The sequence below is a fragment of the Cherax quadricarinatus genome, chromosome 25, assembly GCF_038502225.1.
Source record: "Cherax quadricarinatus isolate ZL_2023a chromosome 25, ASM3850222v1, whole genome shotgun sequence".
NCBI lineage: Eukaryota > Metazoa > Arthropoda > Malacostraca > Decapoda > Parastacidae > Cherax > Cherax quadricarinatus.
The window spans coordinates 16,328,907-16,345,819 of NC_091316.1; positions in this window are offsets into that span (position 1 = coordinate 16,328,907).

Consider the following 16,913-nt stretch of genomic DNA (forward strand, 5'->3'; position numbering starts at 1 on the left):
TCTCTCCCTGCTTCATAAGCTTTATTATACCTGTTCTTAAATCTACGTATGGTACCTGCCTCCACTACCTCACTTTCCAGATTATTCCACTTCCTGACAACTCTATGAGTAAAGAAATACTTCCTAGCATTCCTGGGTGTTAGTTACCATTTTGTCCTAGGCACATGTCGATTAGACACTAGGCCTGTTGTATATGCGTGTGTGTGTGTATGTTTCTATGTATGGGTGTGTATGTATGTGTGTGTGTGTGTGTGTGTGTGTGTGTGTGTGTGTGTGTGTGTGTGTGTGTGTGTGTGTGTGTGTGTGTGTGTGCACTCGTAAGCTGTCATTGTGGTTTCCTAATAACGAATGTAAACAACCGGTGGGTAGCAATTCTAAATATGTAAAATAATAAGCACAAATAAGAGATCCTAAATACGTACCATAATCCGTGGGATGGTGAGCTCTGGTAACCGTCAATATCCACAGTAAGTGTTAATATGTTACCTTCCATAATGAAAAACAAAAATCAACAGTTTATTATTATATTAATAAAAACCCTTGATTCGAATGATAGTATTTTGAGCACTGTCGCGATATATTGTGCTTCAGCTCTTGGGTAGTTTTTAACACTCTGGTGGTTGACCTTGGCTTGTTCTGCATCTATCGTTCCTTATTTTTTAAGGTTGTAGATTTTTTTGCTCACTTTAGTACTAAGGCCGTATGCAACTGTTTCCTGACGCTCCATCTGGGCAACCAATTATATAAAATATAAAAAGAAATCAGCAGATATCATAAATTTATTCGTAACAGATAAAATATAAAATAATCACTGTGCCCAAGTGTATTCTTGGTAAGCCTTTAAAGGCGTAGTTTCTAGGCTTCTTGTATTTTCATATGTTCTTGTACTACCTGGCACCTCTGCTGTTTCTTATCCTCGTGGTAGACGTTGATAAAAACACCCGTCACAGTTTTGCATCACCATTTGCAGATGACACTAAATTAAGCATGAAAATTACCTCGGTAGAAGACACTGAAAAATTGCAGGAAGATATGAGTAGGGTTTTCCAGTGGGCAGTGGAGAACATGACGTTTAGAGGTGATAAGTTCCTAATGCTTAGGTATAGAAATATAAAAAAACTAAAATGGGATACTGTATACAAAACTCAAGATGATTGTCAAATATAACTAAAGGAAAGCATGAAAGACCTGGGAGTAATTATATCGGCTTATCTTTCTTTCAGAGAACACAATAAGGTAAAGGTCACGACAGCCAGGAAGATGATAGGTTGGATAATAAAAACCTTCACAACAACAAGGGGAAATAGAGCCAATAGTGACACTTTTCAAATCACTTGTGCCCTCTCGTTAGGAATGTTGTTCAGTGTTGACGGCCCCGTCAGGGCAGAAGACATATCAGAGCTGGAACAGATACAGAGATCGTTTATGGCTCGCATAGCGCCAATTAAGCATTTAAATTACTGGGAATGCCTTAAAGTCCTAAATATGCATTCACTGGAGCGGAGGAGAGAGAGATACATGATAATATATACCTGAAAAGTACTTGAGGGCCTTGTCCCAAATCTATACACTGCCACAACAACATACTGGAGTGAGAGATATGGGAGCAAGTGCGAAATAAACTCAGTGGAAAGTAGGGGCGCCGTGGGCACAATAAGAAAACATTGCGTCAACATCCGTGGCCCCAAATTATTCAACATCTTTCCAGAAGTTATCAGAAACACTGCTGGGGCAAGTGTAGAAGTCTTCAAGAGGCAATTGTTTACTAAGTCTTTCTTAACAATTTTTCTTTTGTTTCTGATATAAATCTTCTGGCAAGTCTCGGTGCCAGTTAATTTGTTTATATGTTTTATTCAACCCATTTTCCTATGCCAATGTTGTTGTTTTTTAATTCGGCTCAAGACAGTCTGTAGAGTGGCTTTGACAATGAAATGCAAAACTGGGGTGTGAGTTCCACGCAGGAATTACGTATTCAAGATTTGTTCGAACACTTTGTCACTACATTTGCCGTTTCCCACCAGAGACGTCACATAGAAAGAGACAACACTCACCATTAATCATTACGTAGGTAAGACACATAGGCAACTTTATTCCGAAACTTTTCGCCTACACAGTAGGCTTCTTCAGTCGAGTACAGGAAGTAGGCAGGAACAGTAGAGATGTGAAGACGATGTAATCAATCCATCACCCTTGAAGTCGCAGATTCGAGATTGTCACTCCCTCAGCCTGGAGAAGTTCAGTTCCATAGTCTGAAACAATCTGATGATCAAGCGACAGTGTGGAGACTTATATACTGTCGGAAGAAGAGGTGCAGAGTAGTAACAGAGAGAGACTGTAGCCACTCGAACCTCGAATCTACGACTTCAAGGGTGATAGACTGATTACATCGTCTTCACATCTCTATTGCTCCTGCCTACTTCTTGTACTCGACTGAAGAAGCCTACTGTGTAGGCGAAACGTTTTGGAATAAACTTGCCTAACTGTTGCCTATGTGTGTTACCTACCAACCTGTCGGTATTGTATACCATTTTGATATTCCCTCATTACTTAGCTGTCTTTCAAGAAAAGTATGGACATTACGCTTCCAATGACCCTCCGAAATGCAACATTCCCTCACCCATCCATCCGAGTGCAATCACTGGTTTTTCCCACCTCCAGACCTCAACTTCGGCTGCTCGACCACATGTTCTGAGTGTTTCCCTATTTAGAGTCATCAGCCATATTTTTATATTTTCGGTCTTGGCTTTAGCCGTTGTTTTGCTGTGTATTTCTGATGGCAAGTCTAGCGTAATCTTAAGTAAAGTTATTTCTCGCGTTCTGATTCTGCGAATCGTTCCTCTCCTACGTGATGTGGAAGAATATAAGAATGGAGGAGGCGCACTGCATCAAGCCTACTGGCCCATAATAGGCATGTCCTTGTCAAACCCAAACCCACTAACAAAACTGATTGCCCAACCCATTTTCAATGCTTCCCAAGGAATAAGCTTTGATAACCCTATCAACTCCTGTGCAAGTCCCACTCAAGTACAACCCCTCTCACTCACCATATCTATCTGGTCGCTTGCTTCCTCTCCGGTTTCCTTTACTTTGTATTTACTTAAAGGCACAAATGCAGTATAATGTGATTCTTTATTAACAACGTTTCGCCCACGCAGTGGTCTTCAAGTCCCAGATAAACATGGATGAGTGTAGTGTAGTGAAGCACAGAGTATCTTTACTGAGTTAAGTTTCGCCATACAGTGGCTTCATTAGTCCATACAAAGAAGAATGTTGAAGATCACAAGGAGTTTGAGGTAATTAGTCCCTCAGCCTGGAGTGGATGTAATCAATCCATCAATATTTCCTCAGATGACATACCCAATGTTGCACATGTGTCTACTTTATCAACTTGTCGGTTCTGTGAACCATTTATCCACATTCGTGATGAAGTTTAATTCCAGGCCATTTTAGAAACGGCTAAATAAATATAAGACGGAACAGGATTGAATTTGAGAAGGACCTATCTAGCATAGAACAGTAGGCCTACTGCAGGGGAATCCGATCTAGAAGCTTTCCTGGCAAGAGGTTCAGCTGTGTTGTATAAGCCGCTGTTCTGATTAAAGTTGTTTGATGAGCTGATTAGTCACATGATTCCAGAATCTTGCTTCTTGAAGAGTCCTTTTCTGACAGTGATTCGTATATCGTTGTAGTTGATCAAGTGGTTGTGGGAGTTTCTGTGAGAAACACTATACAAGGTTTGGGCGCCATACAAGGTTTGGGCGCCATACAAGGTGTGGGCACTATACAAGGTGTGGGAACCATACAAGGTGTGGGCACTATACAAGTTGTGGGCACTGTACAAGGTGTGGGCACTATACAAGTGTGGGTACTATACAAGGTGTGGGTACTATACAAGATGTGAGCACTATACAAGATGTGGGCACTATACAAGTATGGGTACTATACAAGGTGTGGGCACTATACAAGGTGTGGGCACTATACAAGGTGTGGGAACCATACAAGGTGTGGGCACTATACAAGGTGTGGGTACTATACAAGGTGTGGGCACTATACAAGGTGTGGACACTATATAAGGTGTGGGCACTGTAAAAGGTGTGGGCACTATACAAGTGTGGGCACTATACAAGGTGTGGGCACTATACAAGGTGTGGGCACTATACAAGGTGTGGGCACTATACAAGGTGTGGGCTCTATGCAAGGTGTGGGCACTATACAAGTGTGGGCACTATACAAGTGTGGGCACTATACAAGGTGCAGACACAACACAAGTGCAAGTAATTAACTCCGGTCTATATGCCAGTCTTTACCTCACTGTTCAAGAAGTACCAAGCTTTCTTGGCAACTTCTTGCATTGTATTTATGTTGCTTAACACATTTGACCAGAATTTTACAGACTCTCACACAAACAACGCAAGAACTAAAGACCTTTTTATTTTGCCAAGAGCTTAAGCCTTTTGACACAAAGCGAGGAAACAAGTGCAATATATATTATGCTCAAATACAAGAGCCAAAACCCTGTGGGTTTTACACGGCGCTTCGTTGGAAGTGAGGAGCATCCGGGAGAGGTTAGAGGAGTGGTGGGAGCTGACTAAGTACAGTTGACGTTGACGGGATGAGACAAATATAATGACAGGATGGAGAGGCAAGTACAGCACATTAACGAGATGGAGAGATAAGTACAGCAACATTAACAGGATGGAGAGACAAGTACAGCAACATTAATAGGATGGAGAGGCAAGTACAGCAACATTAACAGGATGGAGAGACAAGTACAGCAACATTAACAGGATGGAGAGACAAGTACAGCAACATTAATAGGATGGCGAGGCAAGTACAGCAACATTAATAGGATGGAGAGGCAAGTACAGCAACATTAACAGGTTGGAGAGACAAGTACAGCACATTAACAAGATGGAGAGACAAGTACAGCAACATTAACAGGATGGAGAGACAAGTACAGCAACATTAACAGGATGAAGAGACAAGTACAGCAACATTAACAGGATGGAGAGACAGGTACAGCAACATTAATAGGATGGAGAGACAAGTACATCAACATTAACAGGATGGAGAGACAAATACAGCAACATTAACAGGATGGAGAGACAAGTACAGCAGCACTGACAGGATGGAGAGACAAGTACAATAACACTGACAGGATGGAGAGACAAGTACAGCAACACTGACAAGATAGAGAGACAAGTACAGCAACACTGATAATATTTAGAGACAAGTACAGCAACACTGACAAGATGGAGAGACAAGTACAGCAACACTGACAAGATGGAGAGACAAGTACAGCAGCACTGACAGGATGGAGAGACAAGTACAATAACACTGACAGGATGGAGAGACAAGTACAGCAACACTGACAAGATGAAGAGACAAGTACAGCAACATTGATAATATTTAGAGACAAGTACAGCAACACTGACAAGATGGAGAGACAAGTACAGCAACATTAACAGGATGAACATTAAAATGGTATAAAATACCGACAGGTTGTTAGGTAAGACACATATGCAACAGTCTCTTCTGCTTCTATCAACTTTTCTGGACTCGACTGAAGAAGCCTACTGTGTAGGCGAAACGTTTCGAAATAAAGATACCTAACTGTTTCATATGTGTCTTACCTAACAACCTGTCGGTATTTTATACCATTTTAATGTTCACTCTGTCAGACACTGCAACATAAGGGTATCTTGGTACAGACCTGAAATCAACTTGGACAACTTCTACTAGTGAGAATGGCTGGATTTGAGAGGTACCTGACCTCCCAACGACTACATTCTTACCTCTACTAGTGGCCTACATCTCACCTCCTGGCGGTATATAGGCTCCATCCTGTCACTTCAACTCCATATTGTTTCAGACTATGGAACAATACTCTTCTCCAGACTGAGGGACTGACCACCTCAAAACTTCAAGGGTGATGGACTGATTACATCGTCTTCAAGTCTCTTCTGCTTCTATCAACTTTTCTGTACTCGACTGAAGAAGCCTACTGTGTAGGCAAAACGTTTCGAAATAAAGATACCTAACTGTTGCATATGTGTCTTACCTAACAACATTAACAGGATGGAGAGACAAGTATAGCAACACTGACAGGATGGAGAGACAAGTATAGCAACATTAACAGGATGGAGAGACAAGTACAGCAACACTGACAGGATGGAGAGACAAGTATAGCAACATTAACAGGATGGAGAGACAAGTACAGCAACATTAACAGGATGGAGAGACAAGTACAGCAACACTGACAGGATGGAGAGACAAGTATAGCAACATTAACAGGATGGAGAGACAAGTACAGCAACATTAACAGGATGGAGAGACAAGTACAGCAACACTGACAAGATGGAGAGACAAGTACAGCAACACTGACGGGCTGAAGAGGCAAGTACAGCAACACTGACAGGATGAAGCCACAAGTACAGCAACACTGACGGGCTGAAGACACAAGTACAGTAACACTGACTACAAGTGACGAACTTTGTAATCCAGCCTTACTGTATCCTTTCAGGCTTCAGTATGCCTGGAGTGCAATTTAATTTCAAACCGATAATTCACACATAAGTTAATAAAACTTCTGAGAGGGTTCATGGAGATCAGATCGTTTTAAGCCGTGTTGAAAGTACTTACTGGGGAGAGAAGTCTAGGTGACAAGGCTAGGTGATTGAGGTGAATTTTTCTGGTCTTGTACCCTTCAAAGGGGAAATGGGGAGGGGTGTTAAAGGGTTACCTTTAATGATTCTGAGATGTCTCCTTCGTTTCTTTGGATCAAGTCTGATTACCTCCCATTCCCTGGGTGCTGTGTGGCCCCTGTGGTCTTTGAGCTTTCCCGTGAATATATTAATAATCTGGCCTCTTAAGTTTTCATAAACTGTATTAAGAAGAAAGTTCCCACTTCTAAAATTCAAGTCCAGCAAACCAGTTCCCCTGACTACCTTTGTGGGTATTACTGAGCTCGTACTTCAAACGCATGTCAAATCTCAACAGCACTTGTTCTGATCTAACAGACTCACCTAAGGTTTCAAGAGCATTCAAACCCCTACTTCTCGATAGCTCTTTCACACCCTTCTCATAGCTTTTCCACGAATCCAAGATTTATACATTCTCTTAAAGAGCGTTTGATTATCGATTTGTTATACTTGACCAAACCATGTCAACAGGCACCTCTCATTCCATGTATAATATGCTTTTCCCGGCTCGTGAAATCGTAATGATACGATGCAAACAACTCGGCAAATGGAGGAAAGCCATTGTAAGCCAGTCCGAAAGCTAGCAACTTCTAATTTCTTTATTCCATATTTTCTTTGCATAATATTTCCTTCACATGATGATCTCAGACATTTCCACAGCATCCAGCATCTGCCTTACTGCTACATTAACAACAACAAATCACAATTAAATAAATCTTTCCACAGATTCTGTAACACTTCCTCTAATAGCTGTGTTTGTCCCATCTATTCTGTGCAGTACATCATTTTTCTATAAGAACATGTGGTGTTGACATTCTTGTAACACATCCTTGACCATCATGGAAAAACGACTGTGACACTAAAATGTGAAAGTCGGGTTTTTACTGTCATGCTTTTTCAGTCTTCTTGCTAGAATACTCCAAGCTAGAGCATTAATCCTCAGGGTTATAAAACCATTATTTTTCCATAGTTTACTTGTCTTGATAATATATATGTATTACTGCATATAAGAGACGAAGTATATATTTGTTTCTCCGGTATAATAGTTATCAAGAATTTTGTATAAAGAGTCAAACCTCTTTTTAGGAAACTTCTTACTGGGATAGTTTATAAAGATACAATTATTACCCAAAGTATTTACTAATTATAAGATAATATTTATATCTGAAAGAGACACACACAGGTTACACATTTTTAATATAATAACGTTTTCTTTGTTTGGTTAAAGATCTGTAAAGGAAGTATAACTGGAGTTTTTTTCCGGGTCAACGCCCCCGCGGCCCTGTCCATGACCATGACCAGATTTTGGGGTATTTCATATCAGTATCCAATATGACGAGTTTTCAATTATGAACCTGTTTAAACTGTCTATCAGATTTTTTCATCAAACTGTCCCCATAAAACTAGTGATTTTTTTTTTCATATTCCAACATGACCCTAACAGATGGGACCAATTTACTGAATACCGCCAAGAAATCCTCTGAATTCTTGTCAAAAGCGGAGGCCAAAAATCTCACAAACTTATCCTGTCAATACAAAAAGCTTTAGGAGTATTTTAATTGCACATAAAAATCTCTATTTATGAATTGAAATGTAGAAAAGTGGATTACCCAATACCATTACATTGGAAAGAAAATTTTATATATGTGACTCACTGAAGCAGTATGTTAGGCTACATATAGGAATTTAAATTTGGTATAACATAAGATTAAAAAACATTAATATTGTATCATCTACTGGGGCTTTAGTGAAAAAATGTTGTGTTATGACGGGATGTTACGACATAAACAATAACACCCAAACATTACGGAAAATAATAAAATACGAAAATATTCAAAGAAAGAACACAGAACCATGTACTTGTTGACAGGTTGTTCATGGTACTGTTGTTACCACTTAGCCCAAGACGCTGCCCTGTGCTGGTAGCATGCTACTTACAATTCAAGACACAGTACCAGAAACCTTAAGTAATAGTAGTGTGAGTAGTATGTTAAAGAAAAAAAACCCAGATGTAACACACAAGCAATATTATTTCTGTTCAGTAATTGCAAGTTAACGGATCAATACCTTTGGTGAAGTCATAAAAGTAATTGACCTAAGTAAGCGCCTGGGGTTGATGACCCCCAAATGTTAGCTGAGCATGAGATGTATCAACTGTATAATAAAAATGAATCACTGACTATCCCAACATCTGTTTCTTATGTACAAAAGAACCGTCAACAAACTGTATTGAGGAAAATGAACATTAAGAATAAAATCCTGACTATCTCCCTGTCCCTAGGTACTGTTTTGACATCTATGGATTTAGCATTTCTCAATGAATATAATAACAGTCTTCGATGAAGATAAATTTGCACTTGAACCGTGCAACAGTTTAATACATTATGACGCCACAGTCACCCCTTGCCATTGCGAGCACTACTCGATTCTAGCACCAGACAAGAGAAGCAACTTAGGCACTCCATCTGGTGCAACAATAAATATCTTTTGCACGGTCAGGAAGATTTCTCAACTTCCCCACCGTGGTGTACGAGGTCACATACGGACAAAAAATTAATCATCTGGATACTCCTCACAATATTTTATTAGGCCAGATGCCGCCTCCTGCGTGACAGCAGTAGAACCAAAGGGGCATACCAGGTACATTATCATAACATGGCTCTTCAAACTGCTAGTCACTAGTGTAGGGCCCATATCTTGCACTCTCGCACACAAGTAGGGTTTCTTTCTAGCCCTCTCGGACACAGGTAGGGCCTATATCTTGCACTCTTGCACACAGGTAGGGCCTATATCTTGCACTCTCGCACACAGGTAGGGCCCATATCTTGCACTCTCGCACACAAGTAGGGTTTCTTTCTAGCCCTCTCGGACACAGGTAGGGCCTATATCTTGCACTCTCGCACACAGGTAGGGCCTATATCTTGCACTCTCGCACACAGGTAGGGCCCATATCTTGCACTCTCGCACACAAGTAGGGTTTCTTTCTAGCACTCTCGCACACAGGTAGGGCCTATATCTTGCACTCTCGCACACAGGTAGGGCCCATATCTTGCACTCTCGCACACAGGTAGGGCCTATATCTTGCACTCTCGCACACAGGTAGGGCCTATATCTTGCACTCTCGCATACAGGTAGGGCCCATATCTTGCACTCTCGCACACAGGTAGGGCCCATATCTTTCACTCTCGCACACAAGTAGGGTTTGTTTCTAGCACTCTCGCACACAGATAGGGCCCGTAACTTGCACTCTTGCACACAAGTAGGGTTTGTTTCTAGCACTCTCGCACACAGGTAGGACCCGTATCTAGAACTATCGCACACAAGTAGGGTTTGTTTCTAGCACTCTCGCACACAGGTAGGGCCCGTATCATACACTCTCTAAATTGCCTGCCGCCGGAGGTGATCTGACTGAAGTATAGCTGTTATCACTAGATATAACTCCTGTGGGATGTACTAATCATTCCAGCTCCCCGTCTGAGAAGCATCACAGGCGACGCTGTTCTTAGTGAGACAGGGTGTCAAACGTTCTTCCTGATCAGTCCGCTAAGAGCTTAAACAGACGAGAAAAAATCTTGGCATAGTTACTTTTGCCTCTCTTGCCAAAATGTCAAGAGAGGAGTCCACACAAATCGGAGAGAAAACGCATCGCCATGCGTTGGTTTAGAAGCTGTTTACAATGGGATCACCCTCAGCTCAAGGTATTGTTTACAGTGGGATCACCCTCCGCTGGATGCAGCGCGGCACGCTGGCAGGATACTAAGTTCGAGACAACCCCAACAACCTCCACTGATTGTTATGTGAATAGTTAAATGAGCATTTTTAATAAATATGGTACATTATGTTGTGGAGGATATAACCAATTATTTTTCTTGTTTTTTTTATTGTTTTTATATCAGTTATATTCACTAAAATCTACAATATCTCTATTCATTAATGACAAGTTAGAGATAACTTTGGTGAACATTAAATATTGATCTACATTAACACTTTAGGTTGAGGACCACAAATAATATTAGTACTGACAATAATTCTACACAACCTGAACATTAAATATCATACAAATACCAATAATATTATTCAGTACTAATAGCTAAAATGCCTGAGTTACTTTTCACGTAAGAAAACTTAACACTGACTGTGTTCAAGAGGCAACAACAGAAACTAATAATACGGAGGTTTAAAATAAATAATTTTTCCCTAAAAGCTCGGATAAACCGTTCCAACTACTCCTCTCTCGTCATTTTTTTTTTGTTTTAGTTTTTCTAATAAGACATTATACGATCCATTGTGAAGACAGACAAACTTTCTTTTGGAGTCATTAACCCTACACACGACTTTGACACACCAGAAATGGCACTGCTGATGTAACTAACACCATATACGACCCTTACACAAGTGCCCGGGCACTGCTGGCATCACTAATTCCACAAACGATCCCCCACCCAACAGACCTAAGAGCACTAGTGTCACTGGCACCACAGTCATACTCCCACATTAAAGACCAGATACCACTGGAGCAGGGAAAAACTGACCCACGGGTATCTCTGGATAACTGTCTGTACGACTCATTTGTATAACTTCCTCCTCGCAGCGGCCGGGGGACCGCGAGCACAGGTGAGCAGGAAGGGGTGAAGAGTTAGTAGGGGGTGGGGGTGGGGGGTCAAACCCACGGGTTCATTTGTACGGCAACCTCGAAATGGCTACCACCAGTGGCAAACTTTCTCTGCTACCCTTAGGCTCTAGCAGCTAGCTTTCCCAACAACCCCTGTGTGCAACCACCGGGCATCCTGCCCGGTGGTTGAGGAAGGATGCTATAAGTGGATGAGCTCCAGCCCTTGGACATTTACATTATAATTATATAGTTCCTTAAGGCTCTGACTCTTTAAAAAGCTCTGAGCTCCACTGCCATTGGTTTTAAATGTAAATCAGCAACCCATTTTCTGTTTTCCTCTTAATAAAGTTAACTTCGCCTTATTTTAAGAATAATAATAATGCCTCTGTCATATTTTAACATACTAAAAGTGATTGTTTTTCATTCGTAAAGAAAATAATAGAAAAAAAGGAAATAGAGTAAGAGATGAGCAAGGGAGGGAAGGAGGGTGAGAGGGAGAAAGAGACTAGCAAGAGGAAAGGAAGAGATTAGAAGAGCGAAGAGGTAGATATATGCAGAGCGCTCCTCCACTCAGCTGCATCAATGACCTCACCTGTTCCTATAACAACACCAACAAAACATCGCCAACAGTGAGGAGGGAGACAAGATAATTTATGTTTTGTAATAACAGCTGCTCATGCTGACACGTCACAAGTGTACAGGATAAATAATGCTTTGTGGACACCCAATTACAGCTCGTTAAATATTGCGTCAACGCCTGCAAACTTGCGTAAATAAACATTATATATATATATATATATATATATATATATATATATATATATATATATATATATATGTATATATATATATATATATATATATATATATATATATATATATATAAGTAGTCGATTTTTCCACTGAGCGGTGTATCCGGTTTAGGGGCCTTCCACTGAGCGGTGTATCCGGTTTAGGGCCTTCCACTGAGCGGTGTATCCGGTCTAGGACCAGGAGCTGGAGGGTCACCTTTTCACACCTAGGTGTTACTTCCGGTTTTGACCATGACCTCGCCCTCGAGACTACCTCACCCTTGACCCCCCCAACCAGTACCCCCGCCCCACGACCCCCCGTCGCGACCCCCGCCCCGCGCGCCCGCGCGCCCGCGCGCCCGCCCGCGCCCTTCGCGACCCCCGCCCGCGCGCCCGCCCGCGCCCTTCGCGAGCCCCGCCCGCTCCTTCTGCTGCGCCTTCTGCAGCGTCGTCCGGATCGCCCCCGCGCCTCGAATTTTTTTTTCTTATGATCTCCTTGGATCAAGGTTTTTGGATTCTCCCCTATGGGGTTTCGAATTTTTTTTGAATTTCATTTTCTTGTGCTCTCCATCTCCTCGGATCAAGGTTTTTGGATTCCCCCCTATGGGGTTTTTCGAAATTCTCCATCTCCTCAGATCAAATTTTTTGGGTACCCCTCCTTTCACCCCCATCCCCAAACAATTTCTCGAAATCAAATTCTCCATCTCCTTGGATCAAGTTTTTTTTTGGGTACCCCTCCTTTCACCCCAAATTTTCTCGACAATACCATGACTCCATCTCCTCGGATCAAGTTTTTTGGATCCCCCCTATGGGGTTTTCGAAATTCTCCATCTCCTCGGATCAAGTTTTTTTGGATCCCCCCTATGGGGTTTTCAAAATTCTCCATCTCCTTGGATCAAGGTTTTTGGATTCTCCCCTATGGGGTTTTCGAAATTCTCCATCTCCTCGGATCAAATTTTCTCGATAATACCAAGACTCCATCTCCTCAGATCAAATTTTTTGGATCCCCCTATGGGGGGTTTCGAAAGTCTCCATCTCCTTGGATCAAGGGTTTTGAATTTCTCCAATTCCTTGGATCAAATTTTTGGGTACCCCTCCTTTCACCCCAAATTTTCTCGACAATACCATGACTCCATCTCCTCGGATCAAGTTTTTTTGATCCCCCCTATGGGGTTTTCGAAATTCTCCATCTCCTCGGATCAAATTTTCTCGACAATACCATGACTCCAATTCCTCGGATCAAGTTTTTGGATTCCCCCCTATGGGGTTTTCGAAATTCTCCTTGGATCAAGTTTTTTTTGGATTCCCCCCTATGGGGTTTTCGAAATTCCTCGGATCAAGTTTTTTGGGTACCCCCCTCTGGGGGTAAGCATTCAAAATAGACTCCTCCTATGGGGGCATGCTTACTACAGGTCTAAACATCTTCCCCTTATTATTTTAAAATGAACTAAAAGTTTCCTCTCATTAAGTTAAATGAACTAAAAAAGCGTTTACTCGGCGGTCAGTATTCCTCCCATTAAGTTAAATGAACTAAAAAGGACCACGCGCACACAGGTTGAATCAGGTCGCCCCCTATGTCAGTGACGTCACGTGATGACCGCGCACACAGGCTGAATCTTGTCTACCCTTTTACCCACCCTCCCGAACCCTCACACTCCAACCAACACCTCACAATTTTCACTCATAACCCCCAATTTTTCTCGTTTTAACCCTTTTAGTTCATTAAAGTTAATAAGGGGATACAGTACATCAGAAAGTCACCACAACACTTATAACCACTTTTCGATAAATTCACTAGTCACAATTTTACATATTACGATGTTAATACGCACACACACCTCACTTTGAACACCTTCAAAACACTCTCTTAAATCATTTGAATACTCACAAAAATACCTTTATACATTTCCAAACAACACTGAAATACTCCAAAACATCATTCGAACACCCCCAAATCACCTCTGAATACTCCCAGAACACCTTCATAAGTACTCTTGCACATCATTTGAACACCTTCATAAGTACTCTCATAATCATTTGTACACCTTCAAAAAACACCTTTGAATACTCACATAAACACCCTTGAACACCTTCAAAACACCTTCAAAGCACTCTCATAATCATTTGAACACACTCAAAACACCTTTGAATAACCTCAAAACACCTTTGAACACCTTCAAAACACCCTTGAACACCTTCAAAACACCCTTGAACACCTTCAAAAAACAACATTTGAACACACTCAAAACACCTTTGAACATTTCCAAAACACTATTTGAGTACTCCCAAATAAGATTTGACATCTCTAATTTATCTGCACTTTCATTAAATTACAACTCATCCCTCAGTCTCCAGACTAGGCATTTTCTCGTTTTTACCCTTTTAGTTCATTAAAGTTATTAAGGGGACACAATACATCAGAAAAAAAAAAAAAAAGTCACAAAAACTAACTCAAACACTTTACTTTGAACACCCCCAAAAACACTCTCATAATCATTTGTACACCTTCAAAAAACACCTTTGAATACTCACATAAACACCCTTGAACACCTTCAAAACACCTTTGAATAACCTCAAAACACCTTTGAACACCTTCAAAACACCCTTGAACACCCTTGATCACCTTCAAAAAAACAACATTTGAACACACTCAAAACACCTTTGAACACCTTTGAACATTTCCAAACAACACTGAAACACTTCCAAAAACACTATTTGAGTAATCCCAATTACACCACTGATTACTACTAAAACACCGCTGAATTCAATCAAAACACCCTTCAACATCTTCAAAACACCTTTGAACACCTTTGAACATTTCCAAAAACACTATTTGAGTACTCCCAATTACACCACTGATTACTACTAAAACACAGCTGAATTCAATCAAAACACCCTTCAACACCTTCAAACACCCTTGAACACCTTCAAAACACTCTTGAACACCTTCAAAACACCTTTGAACATTTCCAAAACACTATTTGAGTACTCCCAATTACACCACTGAATACTACTAAAACACCGCTGAATTCAATCAAAACACCCTTCACCACCTTCAAAAACACCTTTGAACACACTCAAAACACTATTTGAGTAATCCCAATTACACCACTGATTACTACTAAAACACCGCTGAATTCAATCAAAACACCCTTCAACACCTTCAAACACCCTTGAACACACTCAAAACACCCTTCAACACCTTCAAAACACCTTTGAACACCTTCAAAACACCTTTGAACACATTCAAAACACTCTCATAATCATTTGAACACACTCAAAACACCTTTGAATAACCTCAAAACACCTTTGAACACCTTCAAAACACCCTTGAACACCCTTGATCACCTTCAAAAAAACAACATTTGAACACACTCAAAACACCTTTGAACACCTTTGAACATTTCCAAACAACACTGAAACACTTCCAAAAACACCATTTGAGTACTCCCAAATACACCACTGAATACTAAAACACCACTGAATACACTCAAAACACCACCAAAATCACCATAAACTAAGATCAACACCCACATCCCACAACACCCACAACCCACAACACCCACAATTTTTTCTCGTTTTATCTAATTTCATCAGAAAGTCACAACACCCACACCTCCCATTTTTTTCTCGTTTTAACCCTTTTAGTTCATTAAAGTTAATAAGGGGACACACTACATCAGAAAAAGTCACAAAAACAACTCACTTATAACGTCTTTTCGGTATCTCTAGTTCGACAACAACACCCACATCCCACATCACCCACATCCCACATCCCACACACAGACACACACACACACACACACACACACACACACACACACACACACACACATCCCTAACCTAGCCTAACCTAACCTAACTTATCCTAACCTAACCTAACCTAACCTAACCTAACCTAACCTAACCTAACCTAACCAAACCTAACCTAACCTAACCCAACCTAACCTAACCTAACCTAACCTAACCTAACTTATCCTAACCTAGCCTAACCTAACCTAACCTAACCTTACCTAACTCATCCTAACCTAACCTAACCTAGCCTAACCTAACCTAACTTAACCTAACCTAACCTAACCTAACCGAACCTACCCTAACCTAACCTTACCTAACATAACCTAACCTAGCCGAACCTGACCTAACCTAACTTAACCTAACCCAACCTAACCTAACCTAGGCTAACCTAACCTAACCTAGCCTAACCTAACCTAACCTAACTTAACCTAACCCAACCTAACCTAACCTAACCTAGCCTAACCTAACCTAACCTAACCTAACCTACTCTAACCTAACCTAACCTAACCTATCTTAACCTTACCTAACCTAACCTTGCCGAACCTATCCTAACCTAACCTAAAATATATTGGAACACTTCCAAAATACATTAGAGTACTCCAGAATTACTTTGAACGACTCCATTTTGGATATATCCAAATTAGTTTTGAAAACTTTATCGTAAAATCGAACATTATTTTCTTGTTGGTAAACACACTCAATGGTAGAAATATTTACTCGATTTCCGAATAGAAACACTTTCCTCGCTCTGAGAGACTCATTGTGGGTCACCCCAACACATGGTGTAATGCGGTTCACACCCATGGTAGAACATAACACCTGCGTCAACTCAGGACAGACAGACGCCATGAAATGCGGGAAACATCCAAGGTAGAAAATCATCTCTTTCCAGACCAACTGTCTATCCTAACCTAACCTAACCTAACCTAATTCCTAACCTAACCTAACCTCACCTAACCGAACCTAACCTAACTCCATCAATCACCTCTATCCTAACCTAACCTAACCTAACCC